The 22,157-nt window shown below is 41.1% G+C and overlaps 1 protein-coding gene across 7 annotated transcripts in view; it reads right to left on the bottom strand.

The window, feature by feature from the left end:
* Positions 1-14,964, bottom strand: part of tbl1xr1a (TBL1X/Y related 1a) — a 31,189-nt gene extending 16,225 nt beyond the window's left edge. For 2 of the 7 annotated variants that reach the window (XM_071345580.1, XM_071345573.1), the window contains exons 1-3: positions 14,693-14,964; positions 9,338-9,382; positions 5,265-5,330 (exon numbers count right to left, since the gene is read on the bottom strand). The gene's annotated coding sequence lies outside the window, so the exon portion shown is untranslated. The remainder of the gene's footprint in view (positions 1-5,264; positions 5,331-9,337; positions 9,383-14,692) is intronic. The other 5 variants (XM_071345575.1, XM_071345578.1, XM_071345574.1 and 2 more) reach the window with 5 other exon arrangements.
* Positions 14,965-22,157: the final 7,193 nt, after the last annotated feature.

The following is a 22,157-nucleotide window of genomic DNA, read 5'->3' on the forward strand; positions in this document are numbered from 1 at the left end:
ATATGTATTTTTGCCCATATCGCCCAGCTCTAATAGAACATAACATGCACATTGCCTATGGAGCCGAGCTGACTCACTTTGTAGCCATAACTATTGTTTCACACTGAGACAGAGCGGCTTATCTCAGAATGATTTAAATCGAGCTAAAACGTAGGCTACACATATACACACACACAGATGAAAACACAAATGCACACATGTGCACACACATATGGGCATACACATTTGGCCTACATGCCACACGCTGGCAGTGTCACAGCAGATTAAAGATGGATGTGGCGGGTAAAGTGCCTTGTGATGCTACAATAACACACTCTAGTGGGCAGGGGAAACAGGCTGCAGAAACTGACTGGTCATCTAGCTTGACCTAGGCCTATAATATAGATATCTACCAAAAAATATATGTGGTATTGGAAATTATGCAGATAACTACATTTCTAGTAGCCACAATCTGCAATATTAAAGCATCTACCCCCCCCCCAAAAAAAAGTCTGCTAGCTATGTGTTGTCAATGGCTAGGCTATACAGTATATTGGCAGAGCACACATCTGCTCGCACAGTAGGGCCTGCATCATTTCCATTTCCCTCTAGACTTAAAAAGTCAGAACCAAAGTCAAAGGCAACTTATCTTTCAGGGTGTAGAAAAGTGCAAATCTAATTATTTAGGCCTATTGAATATGCATCTTACATAATAAAAAAACACACCAAAAAAATCCACTGCACTTTTTCCCTAAGGAATGTGTCACTCAGCCAAACCTCCTCCAATGTGCAGACATGCTATCAACAAACTTCACGGACTGCAGCCTGATCTAAAAGCTGATAAAAGCTGAACCAATGAAGTCCTGGCTGGACATTTTCAAAGAATCAAGGAAATGTATTAACACACAGCTTGAACCTGTATTGAAAATTACCTTGCAAATGCAATATTTACCAGAGATTAATACAGCCTACTATAGCAGGTTAGGGTCTGCAAAAAAAAGTATTGAGGTAATGTCAACTTGTGGTTTTAACATAGGTTGCAGATCCCATCCCCCTACCATTTGGAAGGCTGTTTGCTGCTCTAAGGTGACAGATGGTAGTGGCATGCCTGTCTGCTGCATTTGTGGTTAACTTGGGACATGGGTAAATGAGCAAAAGCAATATAAACTGCTACAATCCCACTCTTTTGGTAGCTAGTCAACCTCTGTCTGCACACATTTTTCACATGAACACTGTTTTTGTCAATATTTGCCACACACTCACTGATTCATCACTGATGCACCGATTTACCATATATGCCTAGTCTGTACAAATTCACGGCTAAACAGACAAAACCAATCATGTTGCTGACATCAGTAAAAACATATGCCTAAATCAAAACACAGGCAGAACTGTTACCATGCTGAGCTAATAATAGACTGTGATATAGGCTTTGCAAAAAGCAATGGGTTCAATGTAAAACCTAGTTGACATCTCAACTGAAAGAGTGGGAAATGGAAGCGCTATGGTATGTCAAGGTCATTTGTCAGTGAGTCCTACTAGTGTGGTGTGAACACTGACATACTCAGAAGCAAACTTATTTTATCTCTGGCACACAGATAGCTTCGAGATCAAAGGAAATGCAGTCATAACATGCTCCTATGTAGAGGTGTGACATTTCTGGATTCCTTGAGATCAAAACGAACATCAGAGTTTGACATAGTTTTCTGAGAAACATTCAGTATAGTTTAGCCTACCTCAGACATTATATGCAAGCTCACACTGCAATAATATGCATTCTACACCAATAGCCTAGCCTACATAAGAAGGTGTGATTCTATCTGCATCCAGTCCACATTCTGTAGTTTCACTGGCTGGAAACGGGAGCACCGGTGTTTACAAAGAAATACATCCTCCCTAAGAAATTAAGCATTTTAGGAAATGAAGGTGATTTGTTCATTGATTAGAGAAGCGGAGATCGTGTCGTACCTCACCTTCCAATGCATCGACCCTTAAAACTGCAAGATTATCATATTGTCAGGGCACTGAACCTCACTGAATGAGCTTAAAAACTATGCAAGTGGATTCTGGACCTGTATAGACTTATTAACAGACTGGTCAGTATGATGCTGTATTTCCATTTTACAGCTCCCATCTCTCCAGCAGACTATTCTCCTGGATCAGTGGTCATGCCAACATTCATCAGGCTGCAGATCATTCTGCATCTGATACTGCTGGACTCACCAGACAAAAAGTAGCTTGGTTTTCACAAAACGCAACCTCCAGAATTATGATCAAATAGCGATCCCCCATTTTGAACTTCTTAACAGCCAAATATGAATCCACATGTCAAACCAAATACAACATGTCAACACGTCCTGTCAGCTGCCAGTCAACTAATCAAACTGAAACTAACCTTGGGGGCTAAGTTTAGGCATTAATTCCAAGTGGTTAAGGTAAAAAATAAAATTAAAATAAGACTAAATTAAAAAACACGTGTGCCTTGCACTGGGATTGAACCCACAATTTTCGGAGATGTAGCTCACGATTTAGGTCTTCCTCAACCTCATCCACAAAGCCCTAGCTCATTGTGAGCCTACTAGGTGTTAACTGTCACTCACATTATCCCTAGTGGACGGCTAATTGCCATGTAAGTACATCGACTTGCCATCACGTAACTTTGTGGTGAACATGTGTAATCCACTGGAGTGCTAGCTCCTTTCACATTACAGTCTAATCAACTTCCCCACACTGACTCAATCCATACATTGAAATGGTGAATGTGCACCTTTGGAATGATGAAGTACAGGCCTTAACATAGCCAACATGTGCACAATGCTGTTGGAATTGGAAGTTAATTGCATAGTAGCCTTGAAAATGCCAAATTGAGAAAAGTCAAAACAAAGTTCTTACATACTGTATTTTTAGCTGATGAAGACAAAAGACCCCAAAAACTTAAGATTCTCAATGTAAAATTTTGCAAAGGACAAAAATGCAAATCACATTCATTCCAATGTGCCATGCAAATGTTATTATCATCTTATCGCTAATCAGTTTCTTAGCACTCGGCAAAGTTAAATGATTACAAATTTCCTGTTACATAAGGAAACAACGGTTATTATTATTATCCATACAAATTCTCACACGTGCGTAGCCTATTCTTCCTCATACACCCATCCTTAGCCTACTCATCAACAACAGGATTCCCTTTGCATCCAATTTTGAAGTCAACAATTGGAGACACACTAAAAAGTATGTGGACAACCGCTCATCTCATTCTAAAATCAAGGGCATCAATATGGAGTTGGTCCCCCCTTTGCTGCTATAACAGCCTCAACTCTTCTGGGAAGGCTAGATCAAATCAAAGTGTATTTGTCACGTGCGCCGAATACAACAGGTCTAGTAGACCTTACAGTGAAATGCTTACTTACATGCTCTAACCAATAGTGCAAAAAAGGTGTTAGGTGAGTAAAGAAATAAAACAACAGTAAAAAGACAGGCTATATACAGTAGCGAGGCTATAAAAGTAGTGAGGCTACATACAGACACCGGTTAGTCAGGCTGATTGAGGTAGTATGCAATGCAAATAGTCCGGGTAGCCATTTGATTACCTGTTCAGGAGTCTTATGGCTTGGGGGTAAAAGCTGTTGAGAAGCCTTTTTGTCCTAGACTTGGCACTCCGGTACCGCTTGCCATGCGGTAGTAGAGAGAACTGGGGTGGCTGGAGTCTTTGACAATTTGTAGGGCCTTCCTCTGACACCGCCTGGTGATGTACTGGGCCGTACGCACTACCCTCTGTAGTGCCTTGCGGTCAGAGGCCGAGCACTTGCCGTACCAGGCAGTGATGCAACCAGTCAGGATCATCTCGTTGTTGCAGCTGTAGAACCTTTTGAGGATCTCAGGACCCATGCCAAATCTTTTTAGTTTCCTGAGGGGGAATAGGCTTTGTCGTGCCCTCTTCACGACTGATGTTGGAACATTGCTGCAGGGACTTGCTTCCATTCAGCCACAAGAGTATTAGTGAGGTCGGGCAATGATGTTGGGCGACTAGGCCTGGCTCAGTCGGCGTTCCAATTCATCCCAAAGGTGTTCGATGAGGTCAAGGTCAGGACTCTGTGCAGGCCAGTCAAGTTCTTCCACACCGATCTCAACAAACCATTTCTGTATGGTTTCTGTATGGTTCTGTATGGTTTCTGTATGGTGCACAAAGTTGGAAGCACAGAATCATCTAGAATGCCATTGTATGCTGTCGCGTTAAGATATCCCTTCACTGGAACTAAGGGGTCTAGCCCGAACCATGAAAAACAGCCCCAGACCATTATTCCTCCTCCACCAAACTTTACAGCTGGCACTATGCATTGGGGCTGGTAACGTGCTGACATTCTTCTGCTGACATTGCTTCCAGAGGCAGTTTGGAACTCGGTAGTGAGTGTTGCAACAGAGGACAGCCGATTTCTACACGCCATACACGTTGGTTCTGTTAGCTTGTGTGGCCTATCACTTCGCAGCTGAGCCGGTGTTGCTCCTATACATTTCCACTTCACAATAACAGCACTTACAGTTGACCGTGGCAGCTCAAGCAGGGCAGAAATTTGACGAACTGACTTGTTGGAAAGGTGGCATCCTATGACGGTGCTACGTTGAAATTCACTGAGGTCTTCAGTATGGGCCATTCTACTGCCAATGTTTGTCTATGGAGATTGCATGGCTGTGTGCTTGATTTTATACACCTGTCAGCAATGGGAGTGGCTGAAATAGCAGAATCCACTCATTTGAAGCGGTGTCCACATACTTAGTGTACTAGCATATAAATCCCAATGTCAGGAGCACATTTATGATCCATTTAGTAAGAGACATCGCTCCCACATCAGCATACAAATCGCAAGTGTAGACCTGTGTTTTTTTATTCAATATTCTCCATTCAACATTATCACGCTATTAAGCTGATCACAAGACAGTGTTCTGCAGAGGATCCCTGCCTCTTCAATGCATAGAGGTCTGAGGTATGAAACCTTGATCGTGCCTGAGTGAGGTATGCAAGAGTGACCTTACATCCCTCTATCTCCATCCTGCCTACTATCCATTCACTACAGCACTCATAGCCATAGCCCATAGAGCTTTTCCTTTCCCCAGTAACTAGGCTACACTACAATGACAATTGTCATATCTATGCTCACAGATCTGAGGAACAAAGACAAAGCCATCCAATAAAAAGAGAAATCCTACCCAGGAATTAAGGCTGATTACACAGCATTTAGCCAAAAACGCAGACCAATAAACATTTTTATCTGTAGCTTCCTACTTACCACAGTAGTAAGTCTGTTTTCACAACAAATATGTTTTGAAAGGGCACAGTCTACCAGTTTCACAACCTGCAAGGCAAACAGAGGGTCAAAAATAAGCAATTGACAAACATACTGCAGCACTACAAAATGTCAAAGCCTCTTTTGTATGTTAAATGGTTATGAGATAATGTTGGATATCTAGGCTATTTGGGAACGGAAAACATGCTGCGTGGTCTGTCTGCCATACACTTGCCAAGCTATCTTCAATATCTTTAGAGCAGGGTTCCCCAACTGGCAGAACTGATTTTATTTGGCCCCCCAAGTTCAGATTTTTATTTCTGGACATTAGACTAAAAACACCAGCAAATCCACTCCAAGTGATTTTAATTTTGGAAATCTGTTCCAAAGTATTCCCATGCATAATATAAATATACACACTCAGTTGCTAGTGTATGAGGTACCACCTAGTTCACGAAAAATGGTTTGCTCCTACAGACAGTCACGTGGCAGTGGCTTGCTATATAAAAGGCAGACAGGCATCCAGTTACTGTTCGATTGAACGTTAGAATGGGCAAAGCGAGTGACCTAAGTGACTGAGCGTGGTATGATCGCAGGTGCTAGGTGCCGGGCACACATTTCCAGTATCTCAGAAACAGCCAGCCTCCTGGGCTTTTCACACACGACAGTGTCTAGGGTTTACAGAGAATAGTGAGACAAACAAAAAACATCCAGTCAGCGGCAGTCCTGTGGGCAAAAACAGCTTGTTGATGAGAGAGGTCGAAGGAGAATGCCAAGAATCATGCAAGCTAACAGACAGGCCACAAACAGGAAAATAATGGAGCAGTAAAACAGCGGTGTGCAGAACGGCATCTCGGAAAGCACAACTCGTTGGTTGGGCTATTGCAGCAGACGACCACACCGGGTTCCACTCCCATCAGCTAACAACAAGAAGAAGCGGCCCCTAATCCGACAAATCCCGGTTCATGTTGCGTCATGCTGATGGCAGAGTCAGGATTTGGCGTAAGCAGCATGAGTCCATGGCCCATCCTGCCTGGTGTGAACAATACAGGCTGGTGGCAGTGGTGTAATGGTATGGGGAATGTTTTCCTGGCACACGTTAGGTCCATTGATTCCAATTGATCAATGTTTGAACACCACACCTTGTAGAATCCATGCCCCAAAGAACTCAGGCTGTTCTGGAGGAAAGGGGGGGGGGGGGGGTCCAACCAGGTACAAGATGGGTGTACCTAATAAACTGGCCACTGAGTGTGTAATCACATACAAATGTAAGCAAGGTTTGAAATTATTATGTTTCAGTCAAGTATATCCGTTTGGCCTTCTTGCAGTCAAATTCGCGGTCTACAAATGATTTGTAATTATGTTCCGGCCCCCTGACCATCCACTCAAGAAAAAAAATTGGCCTGTGGCTGAATCTAGTTGATGATCCCTGCTTTAGAGTATATTTAGGCCTGTTTAGCCCAGGCAGATCACTCAAAAGTAACTTTGAAATTGGACGTCAGGAAATGCCTTTAAAACAGGCCACCAGGGGAAACAGTGAGCGCTATTACCATCAAGTAATCCCATGATTCTGGTCAGAAGTTTCGATCCCAGCGGTGGACACTAGTTTTTTGTTTTAACCCTATCCCTATCCCAAACCTTATCCCTTACCTTAATAATTCGGAATGAGTGCCTAAAGCTAACTTTCCGAATTTGACATTTGGAGCAACTTCGAAATTTGACTTTGAAGAAGCGTGGATAAACGTCTAACTCTGCAGTGAGACTGTGAGAGCTTGTTGGTTTAGCCAACAGCATCCTTGATGCATTCATTCAAGGCACAATTTTGTTTACTTACAATGTCAACAGAACATTTGTATTTATTGGAAAGCAGCATCAAGCTCATTACCGTGCACTTTTACCACCCTGTGAAATTCATCATAACTTTATCTGTAGCATAATAAACTGCATGCTTTCCCGAGTCGTAGTGGGAGGACCATACAACATATCACATGACTCCAAGTTTACCCCGATATGATGGTTATTATATCAATATTTGCGCATAAAAGCGTTTCCACCGCCATTTTCCGGATAATACATTTTACAGAAACAAAAAGATCCCACCTTGTCTAACGTATTTTGTTTTGTCGACATATGGAAAGTTTACAGACAAATTTGCTGTTTCCATCAGGACTGTCATGCCATTTTTTATCCAACGTACTTTACTCGCATAAAAAGGTTGGATGGAAACCTGGTTACAATTGGCAATGTTTTTAATCAAAACTTTATGAAGATCATCCCAAAAACATTTTAGGGTCCCAAGGTAAAAAGCTAACGCTTCCTAATTTAGCTCAGATTAAATCCACCACTCACTGAGTGCACTCAAAAAATACATATCACTGTCTTGCATAAGAGACAATAGCAGCAGGAACAGGGCCTAAAATTACGGCGCGTAAGTATTTCACCAGCCACGTTGGCGGATGGTCAGGACTCAACATTGCATGCATTTCACTCACATTTGTGAATATAGGCCTAGCTGCAACATTCAAGTAAAAAAAGGCTACTTATATCAAAGTACATCTGACTTCAGGCTGACATGTAAAATTCACATGTTATTCAATCATTGCACCCACACTGCGTAGCCAGGCGCTAAAATAGAACTTGGTTATATTTGTGACGCTTGATGCGCTGCAAGTCCCGCCTCACCCATCTCATTGGTTTTAGGAGCATATACACACGTGGGTGATTGAAAGATGAACTGAGGTCCACAATTCAGTTGGTGGTGGTAATGCACCTTAAAGTTGGTTGCCAACCGCCATATAAAGTCCAAAGAAGAAAAAGAAGCCTGAAGGAGGAGAGATTTCATTTCTAGTACTCGGTTTACCCTTTTATCTGTGGATTAATTGTCGGAGTAGAAGACCTTGTGCATTTCAGGTAAAATAACAACCCAATGTTTATATCCCAGGACAAATGAGCTAGCAACAGCAAGCTAGCTAGCTAGCTAAATTGCCATAAATGTTTAATGCTTTTCAACCTGTCCCCAAATTAATATAGTTGGTTCAGAGTTTGTTTTTATATTTCAACCTGCGTGTCCTGATCGCGTCTGGTGTGGGTGGACAAAATCAACATACGCGTGAGCGGTCTGGTCAGCATGTAAAGCTTTCTGTTGATTGCTACATAAAGCCTTCTGCCGTTCAAAGGCAATGTTAAAGAAAGCACTTCAACCACTGCACCAGACTGATATTGTACATTTGCAAAAATGTCTAACAACCTGTTTTGCTTTGTCATTATAGGGTATTGTGTGTAGATTGATGAGGGGGAAAAATGTAATCCATTTTAGAGTAAGGCTGTAAAGTAAATGTTTTTTGCAAAAAGTCAAGGGGTCTGAATACTTCCCGAATGCACTGTAGAAGCTTCAGTACATAGCTTCAAATTGTTTGTCATTTTGAAACTAAATTATTCATTAAATAGATTCAATTATTTACCTGTAAGGAATGTCATTTGACCCAATATTATGGCCATAGATTGAATTAACCCTGATATGTATCAAATTACATTCTAAAACAGTTTAGATGTAATTAGTCAAATTATTTAGTATGCTTTGAGTCTCAGTTCTTCTGTTATTTAATATGGTGTTCTTTTTTTATGAAATTGCATATATAATAGAAGATATTCAAGTTGTTATTTTAGTTCTATCAATTATCAACATATCGTTCAATGTTTAAAAAATAAAGCTCAGTGGTTATTCTGTGACTTGAGCTAATACGCTTTCTTATTTTGCCCTGGTATCGTTTCGGTTTAAAGTATCATCTTGGTATCGAGTATCTTTTCAGTATCGAGTATTGTGATACTAAACCTGGTATTGAAGTCCAAATTCTGATATCGTGACAACACTAGATCATTCAGTGGGTGCAACAAGTCTACCTTTTGCTTGTAACCACGCAAGGTAAGGAAAGTTTGTCACCAATAGTCTATAGCCTCCTTAATTCCTTACTCACAATACAACAGCTTAGATAGTACAAGCAGGCATTTATGAAAATCAACCTTAAAGATTTAGCTCAGATATCAGCTTGGTTATAGAGGGAGGTTAATGTGCTTACCATGTGCCCGAACGTCATTCAGATATGACAGTATCCCTCTTCAGTCTGAGGACAAAAGAAAAAGAGATTCTGATTCAAATAAATTAATAAGCGTTAAACTAAATTGCCATCTCACTCAACCTTTAGTGTAAGGCTAACCCACAAACAGAAGTCAACCAATTATAATCTTCAAATCTGCTTCTCCATACTACTTCAGCAAGCAACAGTATACGTTTCACTAAATTAGAGCCTTTAGATTTGTCTAACTAATAAGCCGAAGCAGGATGGTCCTTGATGCCAAAAATCAGTAAATAGCCTAGCCTAAGTAACACAGTTTTCAGATGAAAAGGTGCTAAGAGAGGGGATCCTCTTGCTATTTGATGAGAGTCAATACAGTATACCCCAGGGATTAGTATTTAATTAAAGCTTTAAGAGATGTTGTAAGTGATGGCCTACATGACCTATGAGTAAGGGAACTCCTCCTCTCCCTTTCCTTCCCCCACTGTTATCGCAGCACAGATCACATTCCATAGCAGAGTTTCTAAGATGGGCAAAGGTAGGCTAGCATTTTACTGTACGTATACAGACCCTGGAAATGCTTAGCAAGCTAGTCAGACTACTTGGCTCAGCACAGGAAGAGCGAGATCCTACAGACCCAGCATGTCATTAAATAGCAGTTTAACGTGTTTGGTAGCTTGCTATATTATCATTGCAGCATACATTCTGCTGTGTTTGTTTAGTTATTGTGTTTGACTTATAACCTACTTCCCTGATTCTGGAATCTAGACTTTGGCTCATCATTCACACGGTGTGTAGTTCATTGTACAGTATACAACCACCAGGCTATTTCATGTGAGCCAGAAATTTAAATGAGATAATCCTAATAATGGACATGAAGGTTTAACTGTTTAACTTGTGCAACACATTTTTTGATACCCATGGTAAGACAATCTAAAGTCACCTTCAATGGTCAATTACCACCCTCTACTTTGCTTCCAAGTCCCTACTCCTTTTCAGTCTTCCTCGTGACCAAGGGTAAGACAGATCTGTTGCCACAGACCAAGCCCCATTGAAAGCTGCAGTGAACAGTTTAATTAGGCCATCTATGACACATAAAATGGTCTATGCTAAATCATTGATAACTTCAATTCAATTTAATAGATAGCATAGCACAGAATCGAGTCATTGTGCTCAAGTTTAGGCCTAAATAGAACACCTCTCCTCTTGGTTTAAAATAAAGGATATGAGCATCATAGCCAATCAACTAGCACTTTTCTTTTTTTAAACTTATTTAACTAGGCAAGTCAGTTAAGAACAAATTCTTATTTACAATGACCTACCCCGGCCAAACCATAACCCAGACAACACTGGGCCAATTGTGTGCCGCCCTATGGGACTCCCAATCACGGCCGGTTGTGACACAGCCCAGGATCGAACCAGGGTCTGAGATGCAGCACCTTAGACCGCTGCGCATTTATTAGTCCTAAACTCAGGTCAGTGAAATAAGAGACTACCATTTGATTGGTATGGCATACAGTCCTTGACTGGTTCATATGATTCACGTGATTTCTAATATTAGGTCAGACTTCTCAGGAAGTTGTGCACACCATCTAAAAGACCAGCCCATGTAAACACAGCCTTTGTCACCAAGCCGGTCATTCTTAGCTTACTGTTACTAGGAAAGAGTAAGGGATCTATTCAATCTGTATTGCTGAAGCGTTACAAATTGGACGATAGAAATGTTAAAGTAATTTCCAATTGAGCCGGCATCTGCAGCGTTTACCATGAACGCCGTCTCCGCTAATGCAGGAACATTGCCTTTAAATTTATATCACGCTGCAATGCTGAATTTCTGTGATGTATATTGATTAGAGCCCTAAACCTGCCTTTATCCTAATTCACTGAAGAATTTATTTTTTTTGCACATTGGCCTACATTTAATGTGCTCCAAAGAAAAGCTGCCTCCTCCTCCATTGATCGCTCTGCTTGACCAATACAATCATTCTTCCCAGCGTGTTTCACTATTAGGTTTGCATGATTAATCAAATTCTGATCGAAATTGTGATATTGACATGTGCAATATCCATATTCTAATTTCTTAGAAACTGCGTTAATATGAGAATAACTACTCCCCATTCATTCACTCTTTACATGCACAGAGGATGCTAACCAATCATAAGTGGGTTCTCACTCTGCATGGCCCGCACATGCTGGCCAATCACAAGCATCCCCGCTGGGAGTGTACAGTTAGATGCTGGTGAGGAGAGAAAGGGCTTTACCAAATACAGTACAGTATGAGGTTTAGAAACAATGTGGCTTTACCCCTGTGTGTGTCAGAAACATGAGTCCTGCTAGTGCTAACGAGAACGTTGATTTGGTGGTATGGCAGTATTTCAGCTACAGGCAAACCAATGTCAACCAAATGCAACTGTTGTTACAAAGTGCTTCAGCATTGTGGCGACAACAAGAGGAAACACGACAAATATATTCAATCATTTGAAGAAGAACCATCCCCTAATTTATGACGATAGGATGGTAAAAATAAAGCGACCGACAGCAGCAAAGCCCCTCAGCCACAACCCCCCACCTACGTTAAACAGGAAATGATTGCCGGTGTTCACGTGTCACGACCTACGAAAAACATCCCGTGGACACAGAAATCACAGAGGCCATCACCTATCACACAGTCAGCAAAGATCGCTTCAAGCACAGGGAAGGTATGCCTTGGGACTTAGAGGCACTACTCCAAAGTGGGAGGGTGCTCTGGGTTCAGGGGCATTCAGCATGTTAAACTTGACCTCTGGGGTCACAACACACACCATGTGATAAGTGTCAACAGGGAGAGAAGAGGAGAGGGGCTGCTGCTGCTGTTCGTCTCCCTGGGCTTCCCCAGAGGAAAAACAAATTACAGAGCAACGGAAAGGTCCCCAACACACAGCCTGGCACTGATTTATATTAGCTTATGAAGAAGAGTTAACTTCTCATCTCTCTAGCTACGCATTATACCTTTTTTATTTATCCTAACCCTCAACGGAGCTTCATCATTCCTTCCAAGCTGAACCCGCTTCAGATTAGCGTAGAGGTCAGCATTATTACTATTGGGCCTAGGATAAGTCTAGCTCCGTCAGTCATGTCACTTGATTTCCCTTTGGCTCAATACATTATTTAGGCTAAATAAGGCTCATTGTGAAGGTTTAAAAGAAACCAACTGTCATATAGCCTACTGGTGTAAGGTTGCGTTCACATGCTCCTTGCAAGAAGAAAATTCTGAACTGTCTAGCCTAACTGGGAAACGTGGGGTACAACGATGCTATCCAGGTTTCCCACTAGTATTCGCAAATTGGAAGCGCACATGGAATTTGGCTTATCCGGGAGTTTCATCAGTAGTCCCAAGTTTCCAATTATAAAGCAAGTGAACACACAATAAGAACTAGCCTGAACTAAGATCATATTTCTGACTGTATTTCTGATTGTAAAATTCTCTGCCTATGTGTGCCATTTAAATTAAATATGGGTTGGTATGAGAACTATTGATAGATGATTTTGTATTTATGTCTTGTTCTGTCATGGTCCTGGCAGTCTATGAAACAAAGAACTGCTGCTGAAGAACTGAAATCCACTCATCCCACCCCTCCCCCACATGTTCCTTCATACTGTCAAGCACCTGTTACATAACTGAGCTAGTCCACCACTAGCTACATAAGAGGGTGAGACTTTAAGCTATGTAAATATGATCAACTTAATGTCTATATGAAATATAAATATTGGCATCTTGTGTGTAAAGCAGATCATTAACTAGGCTAGTGTTGTGTTAGGCCTTTGTTCTATTGTTTTAATAGATCATTTCACTGATTGAATATCCCCATAATATAATAAAGCATAGTGGTCAGACAATACTGGGTCAATACCATCTTAAACAGGAGCTAGGTTTACCTGCAACATTTCAATTCAATATAAATTCTTAGGTCAAGCAATACAACTGGAACTTTCCATGACAGACTGACCAGGTGTATCCTGGTTAAAGCTATGATCTCTTCTTGATGTCACTTATTAAATCCACTTCTGTCAGTGTAGATGAAGGGGAGGAGTCAGGTTAATGATGGATTTTTAAGCCTTGAGACAGACGGATTGTGTATGAGGGTGAATGGGCAAGACAACATATTTAAGAGCCTTTCAACAGGGTATGGTAGTATGTGACAGACGGACCGGTTTGTGTCAAGAACGGAAATGCTGCTGGGTTTTTCACGCTCAACAGTTTCCACAGGTATGCTGGCCCATGTTGACTCCAATGCTTCCCACAGTTGTGTCAAGTTGGCTGGATGTCCTTTGGGTGGTGAACCATTCTTGATACAACTGTGGGAAGCATTGGAGTCAACATGTGCCAGCATCCCTGGACATCAACTAGGCTAATGCTGTGTCATTAAGTTGAGCTATGCTGCTTTTCGACTATAACACCAGTTACACTAGTAGTGTATACACCCTTATGTTATATTAGTGACATTGTGTTGCCATAGCTAGGGCTGACACTGAGGACTTCTAAAATGCACACTCAACAACCTCTGCATAATCAAAACATTTGCTTTGTGAAAAGGTGTTCAAGTTCAGTGAGCCATTGTTATGTAAATGAAAGCTGAAAAGTACCAGTGGTCTGGCTTTGGCCCCAAGTGAGAGCAGGTCCGCCATGGCCTAGTGCGACAAGGTGCAGATGGAAACTGAAAAGTCTGAGCCTTTTGGGTAACACACGGGGTAAATGCGCCACTAGAGTAGCACTCTCCGACTCGGAGTTCCCTTCCCCCACACTCATGTGTTACATTGCTGATTTTGTCAATAAGCTCTGATTTTGCTTCTTTATTATATATAAGTTAACATATGGCTAAATAAATGTTTCCACATATCCAAATCCATTTTGTATAACTAGCCACAGTTAATGGTGTAACATGTTTATTTGTGTCCATGTGTCACAATAAAGCTTACATTACAGCTAGATTTGTGGCTACAAATCTGTTTTCAACCCCTCAGATAAAACTTTTCTAATGGTTCAGCTAAAATGCTTGGCTGTGCTGATAATCATCATCATACATTTAAAGTGGCTAACAAACAACCTTACACACCCGGTGAAGTTGTAGACAGGCGTAGGAAGCAAGCTTCTAGTCACCACACGCGCACATATTTACATACACACACATTCATACACATGCGCGCGCGGACACACGCTGACGCTGCCCATCCCCCACCTTTGTGAAATCACCAAAATAAATGTCCGTGACACTGAAACAATTGATCATAACCACCTACAAACAATAGTGTACAATGAATGCGTCTCGTAGTATATTGTATATGACCTACAATCACGAGAAAAGCCAAGAAAACACTTACTTAAATGCCCAGATTACACAAGGGGTGCCTTCTCTGCTGTGCTCCTTATATGGAATCTCCTCCTCCACCGCTATTTTCTAAAATATAGTCACAATAAAGCGTTATAAGTCTACTCCGAGATGGCAGCTTGGTAGTTAAAATCCCAAATGAGCCATGTGTTTTGATTACATAAGTGTAGCATTTGATAAATCCTTTTTAAAAATTACATTGAAGAGCAATTGGGGTACATTGTAAGGTTGCTTGCTAGTGGAGAAAGAGCCAAACGGTTCACAACCAGCCAACGGCTTCAGACACTGAAACACGGAGGAGGTGACTCTCCAGGCAAAAATGAGGCAGCCAATTCTCTGCAGTTAGGTAGAAACTGGAGGACACAAAAACATTAAAATAAGTGTCGCAGTATAAAGCAGTGTTTTATGTACCTATATACCTAATGTTGTTGGAATAGTCTTTATAGAAAATACACATTAGAGCACTAAACACATTTTTGTCGCAGATGCAGAAATCTCTATAAAAGAATGCTAATATCTACAACATAATTTATCACACACTGGCCTGAAATAGGTGAATTATGTAAAAACATAACAAAAAACATCTGGTGTGTTTGTAAATAACAGCAGATGTGTCTTGTCTAAACAGCTAGCTACTAAATCTACAACAAAAAAATATATAAAATATAAAATTTGGAAACTAAAGTTGAACGACTTCCCAAAGAAGGGTCTAAACTGCAGTAAAACGGGGTGGCAGTGCCAGGATAATGTAGCACAATGCTAAATTGTTAAGTTAGCTTGCTAGCGAGCTATCAAGTTAACCATCTATTCTTGGAAGCTAAATAGATGTGAATATGGTAGATATAAAAATTGGTTTGACCTGTTACAGGCCCAGTGCAGTCAAAAAAGATGATTCTCCTATGTTATATATATATATATATAAACTCAGCAAAAAAAGAAACGTCCTCTCACTGTCAACTGTGTTTATTTTCAGCAAACTTAACATGTGTAAATATTTGTAGATTATTAAGATTAAGATTCAACAACTGAGACATAAACTGAACAAGTTCCACAGACATGTGACTAACAGAAATGTAATAATGTGTCCCTGAACAAAGGGGGGGGGGTCAAAATCAAAAGTAACAGTCAGTATTTGGTGTGGCCACCAGCTGCATTAAGTACTGCAGTGCATCTCCTCCTCACCAGATTTGCCAGTTCTTGCTGTGAGATGTTACCCCACTCTTCCACCAAGGCACCTGCAAGTTCCCGGACATTTCTGGGGGGAATGGCCCTAGCCCTCACCCGCCGATCCAACAGGTCCCAGACGTGCTCAATGGGATTGAGATCCGGGCTCTTCACTGGCCATGGCAGAACACTGACATTCCTGTCTTGCAGGAAATCACGCACAGAATGAGCAGTTTGGCTGGTGGCATTGTCATGCTGGAGGGTCATGTCAGGATGAGCCTGCAGGAAGGCTACCACATGAGGGAGGATGTCTTCCCTGTAACGCACAGCGTTAAAATTGCCTGCAATGACAACAAGCTCAGTCCGATGATGCTGTGACACACCGCCCCAGACCATGACAGACTCTCCACCTCCAAATCGATCCTGCTCCAGAGTACAGGCCACAGTGTAACGCTCATTCCTTCGACTATAAACGGGAATCCAACCATCACCCCTGGTGAGACAAAACCAGTCCTGTCTGGTCCAGTGACGGTGGGTTTGTGCCCATAGGCGACGTTGTTGCCGGTGATGTCTGGTGAGGACCTGCCTTACATCAGGCCTACAAGCCCTCAGTTCAGCCTCTCAGCCTATTGCGGACAGTCTGAGCACTGATGGAGGGTTGTGCGTTACTGGTGTAACTCGGGCAGTTGTTGTTGCCATCCTGTACCTGTTCCACAGGTGTGATGTTCAGATGTACCGATCCTGTGCAGGTGTTGTAACACGTGGTCTGCCACTGCGAGGACGATCAGCTGTCCGTCCTGTCTCCCTGTAGCTCTGTCTTAGGCGTCTCACAGTACGGACATTGCAATTTATTGCCCTGGCCACATCTGCAGTTCTCATGCCTCCTTGCAGCATGCCTAAGGCACATTCACGCAGATGAGCAGGGACCCTGGGCATCTTTCTTTTGGTGTTTTTCAGTCAGTAGAAAGGCCTCTTTAGTGTCCTAAGTTTTCATAACAGTAACCTTATCTGCCTACCATCTGTAAGCTGTTAGTGTCTTAATGACCGTTCCACAGGTGCATATTCATTAATTATTTATGGTTAATTTAACAAGCATGGGAAAAAGTGTTTAAACCCTTTACAATGAAGATCTGTGAAGTTATTTGGATTTTTATGAATTGTCTTTGAAAGACAGGTTCCTGAAAAAGGGATGTTTCTTTTTTTGCTGAGTTTATATATTTCCACACTGAGGTTGGAATAATACTGTGAAATAGTATAAGAGCTGTTTGAAAAGACCGCCTGAAATTTCAGCCTGTTTTGGTGGGATAGTTTTGGCCTGCCTCACAAGGCGGTAAATTAGTTAATACACCAATAAGAAAGAGAGTTCCTAACCTCTCTGCCAATAACAGCAAATTTGCAGTTTTTCCCTCCCCACTCAGAACAGTCTTAGCTATATTTTTTCTTGAGAAATGGCTAAGAAGCTATTTTTGTTTGTTTTTGATCATTTTAGTTTTTGATCATTTTAATTGAAAACAAATCACACTAAGGTACTTCATTGTCACCCAGAAATGATTTGATATTGCTATAAAACAGCTGCATTGGACCTTTAAAACAAGATGGTGCTAATGAACAGATGTCCCAGTTCCACAGAGAAAAACTAGCTATGATGATACAAATACACAACAGCAACAAAATATCCACTGTTAAGAATAATGAAGCCTGTCCTGATCTAATTACTCTGGTTATGATCATGTATAAATAACAATCTAACAAACAATCTAATCTAGGCCTAACCATTGGTTATTTCTAAAGGCCTACATTGATGTAAGCAGGATCTTTGTTGGATTGTGGCATTATACGATTAGAAATTATTGTATAATATTATTGGCCGCTACTAGTGCACACACAGCTAACCAGATTTTGGGTTCAAAATGCACCGCTACCCTTTAAATACATCACAAATGGAGGCTGTTGAGGGGAGGACGGCTCATAATAATGTCCGGAATGGAGTCAATGGAATGGTGTCAAAATATTTTGGGGGGTTTTCATGTGTTTGATACCATTCATTCACTCCATTCCGGACATTATTATGAGCCATCCTCCCCTCAACAGCCTCCATCTCAAAGTATGTTCAAGAACATTGAAAAACGTTTTAGGGACAAATGTAATTCTGTATAAACCGTCACGCAACTTAGCAAACATTGAATCGAACTGAACGCATCCCAGGTCGGGATAGGGAAAGGATACTCTGTTACACGTGTACAAACTGCAGCGTCTTCCTGTTTCACGATTGGCTTTCATTCTCATTGGTTGAAAACATGAATAATATTACAATAGTTCACGCCCCTGCAACAGATGTTTTTGTTTGTATCATGATACTGTAAAGTAAGAGAGTATGCCTAATATAGTTTGCTGAAATGTAACATGCAACATCTTTAAATGATAGCCAAATATGCTTAAGGTTTCATGTCACCAACACACTCCCAAACCCTACAAGATTTAGATAAGGAGGATATTCAGATTTCTATTTAGCTTTGTAGGTTGGAATCATAATTCTACATTTTAGTCTTGGGTGAATAGGCCAGTGAGGTGAGGATAGAGAGTAGAGACAAGATAAGAATGAGCTGTTTGAGACAACTCAAAAGCACTGAGGAGGGAGTCTCTGGAAACAAAGCGGGGGAGTGATGAGAGGCAGAGTAGAGTCTGAAGCTCCTCTGGGCAGAGGACTGCCAGTGTAATGGCCATTACTGCACACACCAGGGAGAGACAAGTGAACAGTGGTAGGGAAAAGAGGGGAAGAAGTAAGGCTGTTATTTTCAGACATCTCACCCCTCGCTGGGATCTCAGGAGAAGGCTCTAGCAATAGTCTTCAGGAATCCATGGTCATATCATGATGTGTAAAATACTGTATGATGGCGCCTGTTGTATTGCATGAAGGTGTGTGTGTGTGACAGTGAGATGGAGAGAGAGAACGATTCCCCCTTTTCAATTCAATCAGGCTTTATTGGCATGGGAAGCATATGTTTACATTGCCAATCAAGTGAAATAAAGAAGAAACAAAAGTGAGAAGAAACAAAAATCAACATCAACAAAAAACATTTAAAAAATGTACAGTAAACATTGCACTCAAAGGTTTCAAAAGGATAAAGATGTATCAAATTTTATTTGATCGGCTATGTACAGTGTGTTTAACAATGTGCAAATGGTTGTAGTATGAATAGTAGGGGAAGAAGAGTAAACAGATAAATATTGGTGGTATTTACAATGTTTGTGCTCCACTGGTTGTCCTGTTTTCATGGCAACGGGTCACAAATCTTTCTGCTTTGATTGTACATGCTGTATTTCGTCCAACAGAGTTACCTTTTCTCTTTCTACTAATGAGGTTCCAGTGCCACGCTCAATAGATCTAAAGCCCCTAGGAGGTCTCCACAACTTTACGTGACCCTGGCCATCTAGACAGCAGAGCCAGTAGATGGCCTTTGCCGTTAAACCCTGACAATGCAAGCCATTGATTACATCCCAACCATCCTTCTCCACTGACAGGGAGACATTTCTTCTCTCTGCCTATAAATTATGTGTGATGGTATAGAATTAGTATTTGAAATGTCCGCAGCATCTAGATATGCCTGTAGATAGCGGAAGGAAATTATATTTACAGGGCAAGGAAAAGTTACTTGAGAATTTCTAGCAAAGTTTCTAGCAAAGAAGGATTTTGTGTTATATAGCTTTATAAAGACTCAGTAATGTAAATACTCTGATATGGTATAATTTGAGTGTAACTTAAATCATTAAGATTGAAACTCCTACTGTAGATAAGTGAATAAATTAGTCAGGAGCACAACCAAGTGCTGCTTGAGATTGCATACTTTTCTTTCAGTCGATACGCGTGGAGCCTGGGCTGTTCTATTTGTGAATCGATCCAAACCTCTGTACATTAACATTTACAAATGGTAAATCTAACTCAGACAGTTAACTGTCCTCCAAAGAGAAGACAGAGGAAACTACATAGCATAGAAGAGAGAAAATGCTCTTATTTGAAACCAAAATAATACAAGTTGGTAATTGTTTCTGCAATTTCGATGTAAACCATCCTGTGAGATCTGCATTAATATATTTATTTATAGTGATTTATTTTACATAATATGTAAACAAATGGGTTGTGCTTTTATAGATAAACCAGTTTTTTTGTTTGCAGGTTTTGTAAGTATGCTTCCATGTTGTTTTAGTAATTTGTGAGTTTTTAATGTGTATCAAATAACAAGTTATTAATACAGTTTCACGTGAACTCACCATCATTGTAAAATAGAGTTAGAAATAGCTCAATATCAATTTAGATGGTGTGTATGTATGTACATCTCATTTTGACTATATGAATACAAACCCGAATCTGATAAGGAATTTATAAGGCACCACAAAAATGTACACCGAATATTTTTTCCTGTGTGCTGAGGGGTGGGAGAGAAAAGTGTGTGTGATCGTCCAACTCCTCCTTTGCTCTTACTCCCCTATGCAGTCTGAGTCAGGACTGTGGTTTTGGCAGCAACGGAGAGGCATTTCCTGTTAAACATGTTACGTAATGTGTAATTTAGTATTTTTCCCCTTTTAATAAATTTGCACCTCCTTCGTTAAGCAAAACATTTGTTGAATTCTACCCTCTGTTTGCTATGAGAGGTTGTAATATGTTATCCATTTCAACATTACCCTCAATTATCTCTGTCGTGACGTTCCACTTTGTCCATAATGGCAGCCTCTGCTCCTAGCTATTCTAATTGAGTTCTCATCAGAATACAGGGGAGAGATTATTGTAAACTATTTAAAAGCTGCGCAGGACTGGGAGAGATTTTGTCTGCGGGAACGAGACTGCAGGATCCCACCCATCCCCCACATTCGCTTGTAAACCCACTTTTGCCTGGCTGGTCACTGACTGCAATAGATAGATTCCACCCCACCCCCTATCCTTTGCTCAGTCATTCAACTTGGAGAGTCAATAACAAGCTGACATCATTGGTTTGTACATTACACTGCTACTTTCATTCTACCCACAATATCTTAAGATAGGAGCATTTTGGTTGGAGATATAAACCTAATATGGAGATGTTACATGGGAAATGGTGGAACTAGATAAGAAAGGCACTGTTGGGGGTAGGGTAATACTTTCTCTGGGCCTCAGCCTTCTGTGACTGTGGAAATATCAAATCAAATCAAATGTTATTTGTCACATGCTTCGTAAACAACAGGTGTACACTAACATTGAAATGCTTTCTTACAGGCCCTTCCCAACAATACAGAGATAAAAAAAATGGAAATAACAGAAAAATAATAACACGTGGAATAAATATAGGCACTGTTGGGTAACGATAACTTGGCTACATACACGGGGTACCAGTGGGGTTACCAGTATCACATAGAGGGTGTTTCTAGGATGGAAACTCTTTCTGGGGCTAGAGTGTTTTCACACATTAAACTGATTTCTAGAAAAAGTTACACAAAGAGTTACAAATATGTTTCGAACATTTTGGACATAGTGAATCGCTCCTGTCCACTGGGCAGAACAGTTCATTGCAATAAGGTGACAATGCCACACAGAAACCACCTCTAAATGTTAAGTATTTTAATCCACTGTCGCCAAACTGGGCTGAGAGCCGTCCACTCTCCTAGAATGTGGTCCACATTAAACACCCCCCAGTGCAGTGCAAGGAAGAACACATGGTCAACAGAATTCCAATCAATTAGCCAAAGTGGGGCTCTGCATTTCATCCCTCCCCATTGTTTTTTTTGTCCAACTGCCCTCCAGCTGTAGTGGAGCTGGAAAAGCTATATCAAGGGGCCCCAGCAAAGACTCTCCAGAACACCTTTATAGGGGTATGCTTAATCCCTGTCTATTGGAGGCAGTAGAGGGATTATTCTTTTCTCAAATTGGCACCATTCAATTGGAGATACTGTGGTCTTCCACATTTCTGTGATCTCTCTTTTTAAATACTCTTTGGCAAGTATTATGCATAAAGATATACAGTATGTGATAAAGGTGAGAGGTTGGTAATGGCCATGACTGCGAAGGGGGAGATCCATTCCAGGCTTTTGTCCAGGATAAATGTAAATAGGCAGGCTGCTTAGAAAATAACAGTGCTCTTGGCAATTTGGACAGCATCAATTAATTGCCGCCACCTGAGCATTATCATGTAACCTTCTCTGGATATAATCTGAAACTGTGTGTAGAGCATTATTTTAGAGTTTTTTTATTCCCATGTTTTTTTCACAGCATTGTCCAAACTCCCTACATCGAGCATTATCGTTTAACCTGCAAAACTGAGCAG

The sequence above is a fragment of the Salvelinus alpinus genome, chromosome 16 (assembly GCF_045679555.1).
Source record: "Salvelinus alpinus chromosome 16, SLU_Salpinus.1, whole genome shotgun sequence".
Taxonomy (NCBI): domain Eukaryota; kingdom Metazoa; phylum Chordata; class Actinopteri; order Salmoniformes; family Salmonidae; genus Salvelinus; species Salvelinus alpinus.